At 33.2% G+C, this 14295-nt stretch overlaps 1 long non-coding RNA gene across 3 annotated transcripts; it reads right to left on the bottom strand.

The window, feature by feature from the left end:
• Positions 1–1571: 1571 nt before the first annotated feature.
• Positions 1572–4128, bottom strand: LOC102663235 (uncharacterized). Of its 3 annotated transcripts, none has more exons than XR_003266065.2 (4): positions 3923–4128; positions 3557–3819; positions 2402–3463; positions 1747–2057 (listed from the first exon to the last, which is right to left on the bottom strand). It is a non-coding gene; the product is annotated as an uncharacterized lncRNA (long non-coding RNA). The 3 variants fall into 3 exon arrangements; XR_005890287.1 differs by having other exon boundaries at positions 1747–1967; XR_001387067.3 differs by having other exon boundaries at positions 1572–3463; positions 3923–4116.
• Positions 4129–14295: the final 10167 nt, after the last annotated feature.

The following is a 14295-nucleotide window of genomic DNA, read 5'->3' as shown; positions in this document are numbered from 1 at the left end:
AATAATTATTCTAAAAAATATGAAGAAAAAAAACCTTGTAAACAGTAAAATAACACCAAGCCAAATAAATTCAGCTACAGATCCGGGTGGATTCGAACCACCAACCTCTCAAAGCAAACTTTTTAAAGACCGAGCTAATTTACGTTAGCACACGGGCAATATTTGATAAGAGTGTGCCACCGTATTTCACTATGAAATTAAATTAGCATTCACTACTTTCGTAGATTAGGTCAACGAAACATGCTTTGAGCGCTCTACCATTTTGAGCTTACAGACCTTTCAAGAGAAAACCAAAGGAATTTATGATGCAGGATTTAAACAGATAACATAGCCATGAATAATTTAAGCATTAATATATATTAAGCATTTAAATATAAAAAATTAAAGCATTAATACATATTTAAGCAATAATTTAAGCATTCAAACAGATAACATATTAATATATATTTTATGAAGAAAAATTAAATAAAAAAAATTTAAGACTACTCTTTGTGCATACAAACTTTAACTTTTTCCTTCCACTCCCTCCCCACAACCAGGTCGAATGATTTTGGAACTCCAGCTCAGCAAAATATTTTGAAAATAAGAAACAGATAAGATTGACCATTTTTCTGATATAGCATAAAAATACAACGTTAGAAGTATGGTACTTAATAGAACATTATGGCGGAAGTTGATCCATGTAGCCGACCCCACCTAGTGGGATAAGGCGTTGTTGTTGTTGTTGTAAGTATAAACTATAAACCCTCTCATAAATTAACAAAATTATGTTGTGTCCTGGATATTGCATAAAACTTATATTTACCAGGAGAAAATAAACATAATTCCAACATGACCTTAGTAATTTAAATTTGACACCAAAAGTCAAAAGACCCGTACCTAGGTTATAACCTTAGCATCATCATGTGTGCATCAAACAACCCCTTGACATCACTTAAAGTATAAAAGAGATTTCCTTTTAATCACAGTCATGTTCTCTATAAAGTACAAAATTAAAGTTGAACCTTTCTCACATTACACACATTATCATCTTTAACGAGAATCACCAGCTGAAAATAATGTAACTTTGCACAATTGGCATCATTGCACGTAAAAAATACAATCACTAATGATCACAATCGATGCACGAAAAATTCAGTCCTCAATTGTACCCGATTCAAATTCAAATTTAGGATAAAACATTAGAAAAACACTCCATTTGGAAGATACTCTACATATTTTTCATATGTAACATAATAAATAGAAGCATTGTGATACTACAAATTAAAACCAAATGCCATTACCTGTAAGTAATAAAACTGTAGAAAAACAACTATTTATACACATGCTTTCCCTGCAGTCAGCAAAGTGCTACAGTATCTAAATACGTTTTTCTCTCTCTCTATATTCCATTAACCTTTATTGTATGAAAATTGATGGGCGGGGCTCCCATTCCATAGCATAGTGTGATAGTAATACAACAAAATAAAACCAAAAGCCAATATAAAATTATTCCAGAAGAATTATGATTTATATTTATTCAAGGACTTCTCTTATATCTCTACTGCATCATTATGTTGCAACATTTAATGATCAAGAAAAATAACTAAACAATTGAGACAAATACCGAACAAGTGTTAACTTGAAGTGGCGGCTCTACTAGCCAATCCTTATGAATCTATCATACAAGCTGTTAGATTCCTGTTTTTTTTTTTTTTTGCACAGCAAAAATCAGATATTATTATATATAAGTCAGTACTAGGTGTACTGGAAATAGGATACAAATATATAAGGCAAGTTGCCTAACCCAACCAACATAAAGATAGACACAAAGCAAAAACAACAGAGACATAACCCCCCTAAGACAGCTGCTCCTTCAAGTTAGAAGACCACTGGTTGAAATGCATATCAAAGTCTTTGTCCATGCATTTTAGCCAAGACCAAGTGTGGAACAGAGCTTCGTCCATGACTTTTTCGGGGCTGAAAATCTGGTTATTGAAAACCACTGAATTCCTATGTTTTCTATACAGAATTGTTGAAGAACTCCACTAATTAAGCAAAGTAAGCATTATGCAAGTCTGCCAATTCATACCACTATTATGAGAAGAGAATAAAAGCAATCTCTCCCAAAAAATTGAAATTAATACCACTTCAATTACAAATTAACCAAATCTAAAGCACTCAAACATATAAACTTCCCTTTTATTCAGTTCTCATATACAAATTACTTGCTTTCATTAATGTAGTTATTTTGTTAGTTGGATAAACCAAAAGAGAAACTGTTATTTTTTTAAATGAAATGAATCCCATTTCATAATACAACAAAATAAAACCAACGGAAAATACATGGTTATTTCACAAGCTGAAGCATAATTTATCATATCAATAAGGAACTTCATTCAGTCAAATATGAGAAAGCTACCTCAAGATGAATAAGAACCTACAAAACATTCACTTGGACTTGGCCTTTTGCAGACCTGAGACCTTGTATTTCCTGTACAGATAAGCTCAGGAAGATCTCTGCAATACATGGTACAGTTACTGTTTGCACTTCTAGTAGCAGAGGCTTCACAAGAAGATATCTGCAGAGAAATCTACACAATTCGTGGGAAATTGGAATGCTGGAAAAAACAAGAAAAGGTGGTTTGTTCTCCCGAGAGAATGGTAGTGACACACGCACATGCAGACACAGTTGCAGGTACATTTGAGTAATATTTCAAAAATTTTATGAGTGAAATAAGTAAGGAACTCAATGGGTCAAAGAAGAGGGGACACGACGCAGGAGCGATAACTCTTTAAAAAAACCCCTCAGAAATATCAATATTTGTAATGAAATCAATAGAAGGATCAATGTTCCCGCCATGAATCTATCATACAAGCTGTTAGTTTAGATACTTCGGATAAATATACATTCTTTCAATGTGCAATTATTGAAGAACATGACTAAGCATTAAGGAACCTTTGTCAATAAGCAGCATTCCTAAAATATTTGAATCAATACCACTTCAATTATGTCGAAACTACTAGTAGTTAATTGGATTACACTGTCATTATTTTTTGTTGCACAACCATTTGCTTGCCTATAAAAGGCCACCATCATGTAACATTTGGAGTATGAGGAAAATCAATTTTAGTTTGAGAAATTCAAGTCTCTTCCTCCCTTGTGTGTGAATGAGTTTGTGTAGAATTTACTTGCTCTCTCATTTTATCTTCCGCTGTGTAAGTGAGTGTGTGTTTGTGAGTCTAATTTTGTGTCCAATTGTCAACAAATTACGAATTGACCAAATTAAAAGCACCTTAACATAAAAGTTCCTTTATTTGTTTATGACACAGATGATACCTCATTAGATCGAAGAGAAATGTGAGTCCTGTGATGTATCTGTGGAAAGAAGAGTAGCAGCAGAATAATAGTTAGGTAATAAAGAAAAAGGAAAAGGAGAACATCACACCAGAGGGAGAAGCCGAGAATTCCCGTGGGATCTCCCTGAAAACCCAAAAAAAAAGTTTTTTTTATTAATTATTTTGACTTGCCATGCAAGCGCACCTGTCATGCCAAAGGTCGGTTAACAAAGTTCACCTGAACCTTCGTTGTTTTATAAAACCCACACAACATAATAGTTTCCCCCTTAAAAACCAGCCCTCACATCATTGTTTCAATACCACAACATGCACCACCGACATTGGAATGCGAAGAACGTGACTCCGCTTTCTTCTCTAGATCTGCGCTGCAATCTCCGATTATTGATCGAACGATTTTTTGAAAGAAACCTTAAAAGCAACTCAGACACGATCATCACAACTCTGTACGGTAGGTAGATCAGTGACACCGCGCTTCGAATACTGAGAAGAAATAAAACAAGGGCTGATTAAAATAAAAGTAGAACACGCGCAAAGAACAATCGAAGCTGCGCAAGGAAAAATCATAATTGAAAATCAATTGTACCGTATCCTAGGAAGAGCACCATCGACCTGTAGATCGGAATCCGACCCAAGGGGAAACGACAACGAATAGTTACACCGATATCGTGTTGGTAGATAGAAGATGAATGAAGGGAAATGTTGAAGTTTATCTGAAACAGAAAAACACACGTTTCATTTATACAGAGGGCTCAGATTAGAGGTGAAAAAATTAATCAAGCCAACCCAAATCAGGCAAATGTAAGACTTGAGTTTAAATGTTTTAGCTTAAATTAAATATAGTATTTTTAACCTAAATTAAATGAAATCTGTTTAGTTTGATTTAATCATGATCTAATGTGGGTTAAACTCATAAAACCCATTAAAAGCCTTAAAAAATCGGGTTTTTAAAGGATTGGGCTTTAATGTTAGACTTGAATTAAATCCATTTTTTTGTTTGCCTATAGCTCATAACCGGAGATGAGGATGTTGCGGTGGATGTGTGGTAAGACTCGACAGGATAAAATTAGAAACGGAGCTATTAGAGAGAGGGTTGGAGTAGCGCCTATTGTAGAGAAGATGGTGGAAAATAGACTTAGGTGGTTTGGGCATGTAGAGAGACGACCGGTAGACTCTGTAGTGATAAATACATTAAAATTTATCTATTTGAAAGTCAAATAATCTATATAGTTTATATAAAAACATAAATATTTATTAAATACATTAAAAGATAAATATTTACTTTTTTTGGAAAAAGTAAAATAATCTATATAGTTTATATAAAAATTCAAATATTTACCTATTTAGAGTTATTATTTTCTTAAAAAATAAATAAGAGGGACGATCTTAATTCTTAAATGTGCACCCCACTCAGCGTCTGCGCCCGTCTATATAAGACAGGTCATTCCCCTTTGTTATTCACAACTTTAATCTTTCCTTTCATTTTTCTTCCTCCTACCAACCAATCAATGCTTCGCTTTTGCTTTCCGTGGCGTTTCACATGGATCGGATTCCTTCGATCTACACGCTGATGGTGCTTTTCCGTGGTACGGTTATTTTTTATTCTGATTTCTCCTTCCACACCTTCTATTAATCTTGTGCGAGCTCTAATTTCATTTTATCCATTTTTTCTTCAGGATTTGAAGCCTGGTGCCACCGATCTACCTACTTTACAGAGGTGTGATGATATTGTTCATGTTGCTCTGAAGGTCTATTTCGAAAGATTGTTTGGTCAACGATCGGAGATTGCTGCGCAGATTGAGTGAAGACGAGGGTGTTGTTGTACCAATGTCGTACCAATGTCACTTTCGTTGTAAGATCATCGACCTAGGCGTCTGGTGGAGTTGAACCTCAACCACCTATCACAATACATTGATCATTACCACCAATGTCACTTTCGTTGTAAGATCATCGACCTAGGCGTCTGGTGCACAACCACTAATGGGTGCACTCAAGATTGATATGACTTTCGATGAAAAACATAATGTATTCGAACAGTCAAAGAATATAATATCAGAAATCATTTTGATTGCAAAACAATATATTTTGACCATAAATTGTTAAACTTTGTAAATCACATGAAAATGGTTGTACATGGAACTTAAGTGCATGCTATTCAATGACGCATAAGAAATGAATGGGTAAAAATATCAGAGGTTAGTACAGTTGTCTCGTGGCAATGTTCAGACAAGATCATGGGCAAATTGACAAACATGTCATAACACATATCATTCAATCCAATGCCAAAATGAATCCAATAGTTTCCATCAAAATGTTGATTGCAGAGATTATAGCGTTCATAAATTATATGTCAAGCTGTCAAAAGTTTTGGGAGTTTTGCAATCATGTGTTATCAGGAAGTATACTGACAGATTATTTCACTCATGTAGGTTAGTGAGAATCTTTAATATTTTTTTGTTAAACTATATTTTAATTCAAATTTCATAACATATTAAATTGATTAAATATTTACCGCGTATGTATACACGAAGAAGATGCACTAATGACATCTTTGGGATATTCGTTCAAATAAGTAAAGTGCAACTAAATGACATGATTAGTCACCCAAAAAATATTGGATACAATGCTTTGATGAGAAAAACGTTGGGGACATATAAATTTGTTCGATCAATTCCATGTTTAAAGCCTCAAGATATTTGTCAGTGTCATCGTCAGTTGAGGAAGCTTATTTCAAAACCAAGAAACTTTTTGCTACTAAAGGTCGACAAACCCAGACAAAGATCAACTTCAGCTCATAGTATTTCAAAGTCGTCTCCGAGCCAATAAATAGTGATCAACAAGAATAAGATACACAAATTGTTAACAGATTTGACAAACAAACACATTTATTGTAATAGAAATTCAAACCCCAATTGAAACTCCAGACCACTTGGAAGGTTTAGGGTCATATTATTAGTGGTTGTATACAGTCTTGTTGATGAGGTGGTGATCAATGTAGCGTGGTTGAGGTTCAACTCCACTAGAAGCCTAGGTTGTTGGTGATCTTACAATGGGGTGATGTTGGTACGGCAATACCCTCGTCATCGCTTTTATCATTATTGTGATGAAACGACTCTTGATACTCATGCTCACTAAAATCATTCAAGTTTTCTTCGTGAAATTGTATGATCTTCATTAGTGATGAGATCTTCATTTCGATTTGATGTTTGTGGTGATGTTGTGATGAATGATAGTTTTGTTGGTGAAATGAGGTTTGTTAGGCATAAAAAAAGAATCATTTTAAGATAATAACAGTATGAATTATAAATGTCAAAAGCATCTTGTGTTTCAAGGTTGTTGTACGAAGACAAATCATTAAGGTGGTTGTTGTACTATAATGGTTGTGGAGATAGTAGTTGTGATTGTGGAATAAGCTGAGTAACAATATACAATTAGGTGGAATTCAATTATGAATTTTGGATAATTGTTTCTAGCAAGCCTCTAAGATCGTCATTGTTGTGTAATTGTGTTGAAATAAAAACATGTTTGACCATGATGAAATGATATAGGGACACGATATAACAATTAAACAATTGTTTCAGTTGTTCGAGTAATGAGACTGATTAATTTTTTGAATCAATTGTGCTAATGTAATAAACTTATTCTCATATAGAAATATTGGATTTGCATATGAGTATGTCGATCTGTGAGTCGGATCATTTGTAGCCTAACCATGGTGGTGAATGACAATCAATATTTCTTTACGTAGAGGTTTTCATTCTGTACATGTCAGATCATGAATTAGTAACTGCATCCAATCTCCAAAAAATCCCAATTGTTTCGAATTTTTTCTCTTTTTGGTCATGGGTGATGTTTAGGGGATGTGAGTGGGACTACGAGAGTTAGGGATAGATGTTACTTTTGTGAGGATGTTGTGTGTGATGTGTTGTGAAATGATAGGATAATATACAGGGTGAGAAAGTTTGGTAGGAGAATTTAATATCCTACTCCAATGCCATTGCGAGTTCTATTATGTGTTCTTTCGAGACATTAAAAATAAAATGCACAATATCCTTCCGCTAACTAATGATCAATTTGTGCTTGAAATCTACCACTGTCAGTCATCCATAGATGCAAGTTTTTTTTCAACTGGAGAATGACGATGATGTTTGCACAATAAGCAATACATGCTTGTTGATTCTAGAATTATTATGTACCATCATCAGAATAGTCGATGGTATATTCAACCTACTTCGATCCACCATTATTCCTAACCATGATGCAATGCTGGATTACAATGGCAAGTGGAAGATACCACGACAAGGTGATTTTTTGGGTTACTCCTTCATTGGAATAAATCCAATAAGATTTGAAATTCCTTGGGAATGCAACATCGAAACACTCCCTCATAGAATTCAGGAATCACAGGTGGTTAGATAATTATTTTTTTCGACAGTCAGGTCATAAAAAATATTCAGAAAAATTATTCAAATATAAAATAACAGAGTTAAAAAATGATGAAGATGTGTTAAAGGTGTTAGCGAAATCCAACTATTTTCGTGTTTCGATTATTATTGTTAGTATGTTTTGTTATTTTTGTTTTATTATGTTTTGTTTGTCTATGTAATTGTTAGTATTTTTCATAATTTGAATGTTTTAATTTTTTCATATAACATAACTGAGATGTAGTAATTATATATTTATTGTGTTTTTAATCAATTTATTTTTTAAATCATTTTTTCTTTTTATGTATTTATTTTAATATTATTAATTAATTATGATCATTTTATTTAATTATATTATTTTTAAATTAATAAAATAACATTGAAAAAATGAAGGTGGATAGTCGGATCTTGAAAACAAAAGGATAGTATAGTTCAGGAATTAAATTAAGAATTAGTATATATGGAGAATTATTTGGAGAAAGGTAGTATAGATAGGGAAAAATTTCCGACCATGATGCTAAGGGACTGTTAACTGACGTATGGGTCTATTGAAGTCTAATTTACGAAGCTTGTGTTATTCCTGATGATAGACAATATCGGGACACAACACAATTTTAATGGAATTATTGGTTTGTAATCGAAAAATAGGTCAATCTGATGCGTTTCTTACACTTTTTTCTTTCAGAGCTGGAGTTCCAAAATCATTCCACCTTTGTGTTGTGGGATTGGAAGGATAAATGTAATCACAAGGATAAATCACGAGGTTCTCAATTTATTATTCAATGAAATGTGTAATCACATTCAAACTTTTTTGACAGAAGTTATTATGGTTTAAAGTATGTTGTTTGATTAATTATGAAAATTGAGTGAAAGATATTTCTCTCTGTTGATGTCGTTATAGATATTATAATTTTTCTCCTGAGGTCTGTAAGCTCAAAATGGTAGAGCGCTAAAAGCATTTTTCATTGACCTAATCTTTAAACAGTTCATTTGCTTTGAGAGGTTGGTGGTTCGAATCCTTCTGGATCTGTTACTGAGTTTATTTGGCTTGGTTGTGAATGCATGCCTTTTAGAATACCACCAGTCTAAATTACACAATCACCAAATTTTTCTTTTAAATATTTTTAATGTTTTGTAATTTTCTTGGTGTTAGCTTGTTCTAGAATGATATCCGTGTAATTTGGTTTTTTAGCCTCCTTTTATACCAAAAAAACTAGTATATATTTACAATAGTTGCTTGATCCAAATAAACTCACATATGACTAAGGCTTATTCTACTCTAATTTTCATGTGGGGCTTGGGTGTTTCTAGTCTTTAAGTCAATTTTAGCTTCAAAGCTTTTGTCCCGGCTGCTAGTTCTCTTGTAGAGTTGATCATAGTGAGGTATGCACTAGAGAACCCCCTCAAAAGAACAGTAGTGGGTAGGCCATGAAGACCTGCATTGTTTTTAATTAACTTGAAACTTGATTCTGTCACATATTCGCATTTTGAAATCTTTATCAAACCAATTCATTAAACAAACTTTTGAAAATATTAATACAATAAAATTTTTAGAATAATAGTTTAGTTAATTCTTCAATTGATACATCTATTTTGGCTTTGGAAATTGGAATTGAGGGGTTGAAATGAAAAACACATGCAAGTTTAGTTTTGCAATAGTTTGAAGAGTGGATAATAAAACTAAACAGAGAGAATGATATATATATAACTATACAAAATATGCATGCATGATTAATATCAAAGGATATTCTTGATCAAATGGAAAAATGAGTTGTAATTTGTACATACATTATATTATATACTGGCATATAATTTCTATACCTTAAGGGTATTACGGCAATGGTGGCATCGGAAGCAGGCCTTATGATAAATACGACCAGCTGCAGTTAGCTTATCAACAAGGTACACAGTTTTGGTACAAGCCATGCCCTTTTATGTGGTTCTTCCAAAACTGGCCATGGCTTCTTATATGACCAAACTCTGACCAGAAAGAAAGAGTAAGAGAGAAAGAGACGGAGGAAAGTTGTACCCTTCTACAAGGATTTCCTCTGCTGAAGTTTTTCCTTACCCCACTCTGCTTCTTTCTCTACTTCTGCCTCCTATTAAAAATGGGAATGACAACAAGAGATAAAAAATATCATAGGAGGGATGGGGAAGGGGTGAAAAACAGAATATAGTTGTAGACAGCAGTGAATTTCGGATGACCTTAACGAGGTTTATATATATGCTATATATGATGAATTGTGTATAAACTGTGGATCAGATGAACACAGATTTTTTATAGAATATAGTTGCAGTGATGATTTGGCCACCCAACAGGGTTATTATCCGAATTCAAAATAATCTCATATCTCATACATCAAGTGATTTTTTTTCCATTTTGGAAAAATAAATAATACCCTCTATTGAAGTGAGTTTGTTATAAAGTAGTGGTGTGTCAAGCTTTGAGGATGAATATTATGGTAAGTTAAAATCTGGAAATAGTCTAAATTTAATTAATCTCAAACAAAAGTCTAATTTCTCATACCTGTACGGTTATACATTTTATAGACCGACTCATTTTTTTGTAAAAGCAAGCTTCATGATGATGAATCAAATAATTTTGATGATGTCAAAAGTTCAAGTGATTGATTCAAGACTTCAAGATCAAGTATGAAGAATCCAATCCAAAATTCAAGATTCAAGAGAAGAAATCAAGAAGCAACAAGTCAAGATTTCATATAGGATAAGTATTAAAAGAATTTTTCAAAAACCAAATAGCACAGTTTTATTTTACAAAAGAATTTTCTCAAATTTTTTAAAGTTACCAGAGTGATTACTCTCTGGTAATCGATTACCAATTGAGAGTAATCGATTATCAGTGACCAGATTGGTTTTCAAATTTTTTTCAAATGATTTGTAACGTTCCAAAATGATTTTCAAATAGTGTAAACGATTACACTATATTAGTAATCGATTGCAAGTGAATCTGAACGTTGAAATTCAAATCCAATTGTGAAGAGTCACAACTTTTCATAAAATACATTGTGTAATAGATTACACCTTTGTGGTAATCGATTACCAGTGAAAAATTATAAAGAAAAAAGTTAAGAGTTATAACTTTTAATATGATTGTTCTCAAAAGTCATAACTCTTCCAATGGTTTCTTTGACCAGACATGAAGAGTCTATAAAAGTATGACTTTGACACACGCTCAAACATATGATATTCTTCCCAACAATCCTTTTTTACAATCTTTCTCTAACCATTGCCCATTGTTTTTTCTTTGAAAAAAACTTTCTAAACTTTGTTTCAAAACTTTGTTTTTCCTGCAAGTGGAAATTCTGTAAAAAAACAAAAGTGTGCTATCTTTTCATCCGTTCTCCCTCTTCCAAAAGATTTCAATGGACTAATCGCCTGAGAATTCTTTTGATTCTTTATCTTCCCTTTAAACAAAAGATTTCAAAGGACTAACCGTCTGAGAGATTTTTTATTTCCCCTTACAAAGATTCAAGGGACTAACCGCCTAAGAATTCTTTGTCTTAATACATTGGAGGGGGTTGTAATACTGAAAATAAGAGAAGGTACATCTCTTGTGGATCAGTTCAAGTGGATGGTACATCCACTTGATTGTTCAAAGAGAACAAGGGAGGGTACACCCCTTATGGATCTTTGCTTGTAAAGAATTTTACAAGGTTATTGAAAATCTCAAGAACCGGTGATTGCTAGGGGACTGGTCGTAGGCACGGATTGTTGCCGAACCAGTATAAAAACTTGTGTTTGTTTTCTTCTTTCCTACACTCTTTACTTTTCTGCTGTATACTTTTTATTTCCGTTTTACTTTTATCTAAGTTATTGTTTCTGTTATTTACTTCCTCATAATTTAGTAGTAAAACCTAATTGAATCTAGTAACATTAAGAAGGATAATTTTTAATTAGTCAAGACAAGTTCATAATTAATTCAACCCCCCTTCTTAATTATTCCGAGTCCACTTGATCCAACAATTTTAAATAAGTTTATCCGTAACTTTATGGATCTATAAGAAACAAATCAAAATCTATACAAATGTGGGCACACATTCAACCTGGTATTGATGGCAGTTCTCGTCAAAGTTAGCAGCAGAGTAATCCAATGGTCAAGAAACATGAGAACGCTATATGAACAGATTGCCCTGCTTAAGAAAATGGGAGCATAGACAGAAATCCAATTGAAGCCTCAATCTCAGCATTGTGGAGGCATCCATTACTTTATTAAGAGTGTTTTGTGACTTACAGTTTGATTCATCTATTGGATTTCCCTCATAAAAAAGATTAACTATGGTATTAGTACCCCCAATGTTGACTAGACTCTGATTTTAATGTTCTTTTGCTTCAGTCCTGATCAGAATATTCGCCAAATAAGATCCTATTGGATATGAATGTTATTGCCATTTATTTGATTATAGTTTTAGAAAAGATTTGTTGATGGTAACAAAGTGCACTTGTGTGTAAAAACTAAAAATAATGTAATTTTTGGAATGTCACTTCTGCCAAAACGATATTTTGATGACGACATGTGAGGAAAATAAGAGGTATATATACAGAAAGGATGTTTCAACTATAATTCATCCAAAATTTTACTAGTGAGTTTATAATCTAATTATTAGCAAACAACAGAAATTTCATGTCAGGGCACTTGGTCTAGTGGTCTCGAGTTGGATTCTCGTAATGTCCCTTTTTTACTCATTTATCAGCGCATTTGTTATTCTCAAGTGTGTTTTGTTATTGAAAGATTGACTTGGTTAAAGACCTGCTCTGCATTATTAATTTATTATGAGCAAGAAAGGAATTGCAGTTCCATTTCTTCCACAAAAGAACATGAGAAGATGGGATTCAAGTATCTTAATAATGATTTACAACACTCAGATCTAAATAAATGATAACCTATATATTATCAACTCAAATGCTGTCTTGATTTTATATAAGCCAGTCATAAAAGAAAAGAAAAAACTAGTCTGACAGCAAGTCACCAACAGAAGTTGCTTCAAACAGCTTGCATAACTTCAGTTCTTTGACTTTGAATGTTTTACAAGAGATCATGAAGCAACGGACATCTCTATTTCTAATGGATTTCAGCCCCGTTCACTTATCAGATGCTGCATGTGAGTGAGTTGAGATGAATGATATGATACATTAACAGTTTTGGATGGAAGTTTTTCAGTACCAAGTGACAGCTTGCCACTGAAAATGTAATATAATAATGTGTTGCAAGTCAGAGTTGATCCAACAATCCAATAAAAAAGTCATAGTTGATCTTACTGTAGAACTGAAGACAATGTGGCATACATAATATAAAACAAGGGGTAAATAATTAAACTCTCTTTGATACCTTGACTAGAAAAATAAGTTATATTGACTGACTATTGCCTATCCAGGTAAGCATATCTGCTCATTTGTAATTCTGTATGCAATCTTACTGTAGAACTGAAGACAATGTAGCATACATAAACAATTTTAATAGAAAACATGACATAGATTTGACTTAGTCCTTTGCCTCTTAATGTGGGCATTTGATCTAGTGGTATGATTCTCGCTTTGAGTGCGAGAGGTCCCTCTTAAAATGTTTTGCTAGTCAACCAACAACTATACCTATGTTTGCTGAAGTTTTTATAACAGATGATGGAGCAACAAAGTTTATTGCTAGCTCCTTGCACTTAGAAGCAACATTAAAAGTACAAGTAATGTTTGAACTTGTGGTAAAAAAGGGAAGACTACCATTTTAGTGTAATGTGATAAAAGTGACATGTTAAAGTTAGAAACAAAGTTTTAACTTAAAATTCCTCCTTAAAATTTAAGCAAATCGATATATTAGTTTTAAATATAATTACTTATTTACTGTAAGCAATAGACAATCATTGTATCATTGTATGCAATCTTACTATAAAACTGAAGGCAATGTGATATAAGAAACCTTAGAAATAGGGGAAAGATTCAAGAACCAACTCTGGAGTAAGACAAAGAAGACCAAAGTAATCAGAATATATCTCTTTATTGAGAAAGAATAAGAAAATATTTACACAAGGAGCACTCTCCTTCACACTGAGAAATCTCCGTGAAACTAATGAATTCCCAAAACTGACCTCTATTTCCCTTAGAAGCCTATTTATAAGGCTCGTCCCTAATTGCCTAGTAACTACCTTTCTGACCAAGTCAACTACAGTTATTATGGAGAGCATTTGGTCTAGTGGTATGATTCTTGCTTAGGGTGTGAGAGGTCCCGAGTTCAATTCTCGGAATGCCCCTATTTTTTCACATATTTATCTGTAACAGTTTTCTCCTCATGTGTGTTTTTTCATTGACTGGCACAAAGACTCACTGCATTCTCAGGCAGAACAAAATACTTGTGGTTGCCTTTTTTCCACCAAAAGAACAGGAGATGATGTGAATCACAGTCTTAGCAATCTGGCTGTAATTAGCCTTCACAGTTGTGCACCAAGACAGCTTGCCACGATGCACTTAACAGTTGCTTTGATTTTCCCATCTCTCCACAAGTTTGCAAGCATCAGTCACAATACTG

Source organism: Glycine max, chromosome 20 (assembly GCF_000004515.6).
Source record: "Glycine max cultivar Williams 82 chromosome 20, Glycine_max_v4.0, whole genome shotgun sequence".
Lineage (NCBI taxonomy): Eukaryota > Viridiplantae > Streptophyta > Magnoliopsida > Fabales > Fabaceae > Glycine > Glycine max.
This window is presented reverse-complemented; position numbering and strand designations above follow the sequence as displayed.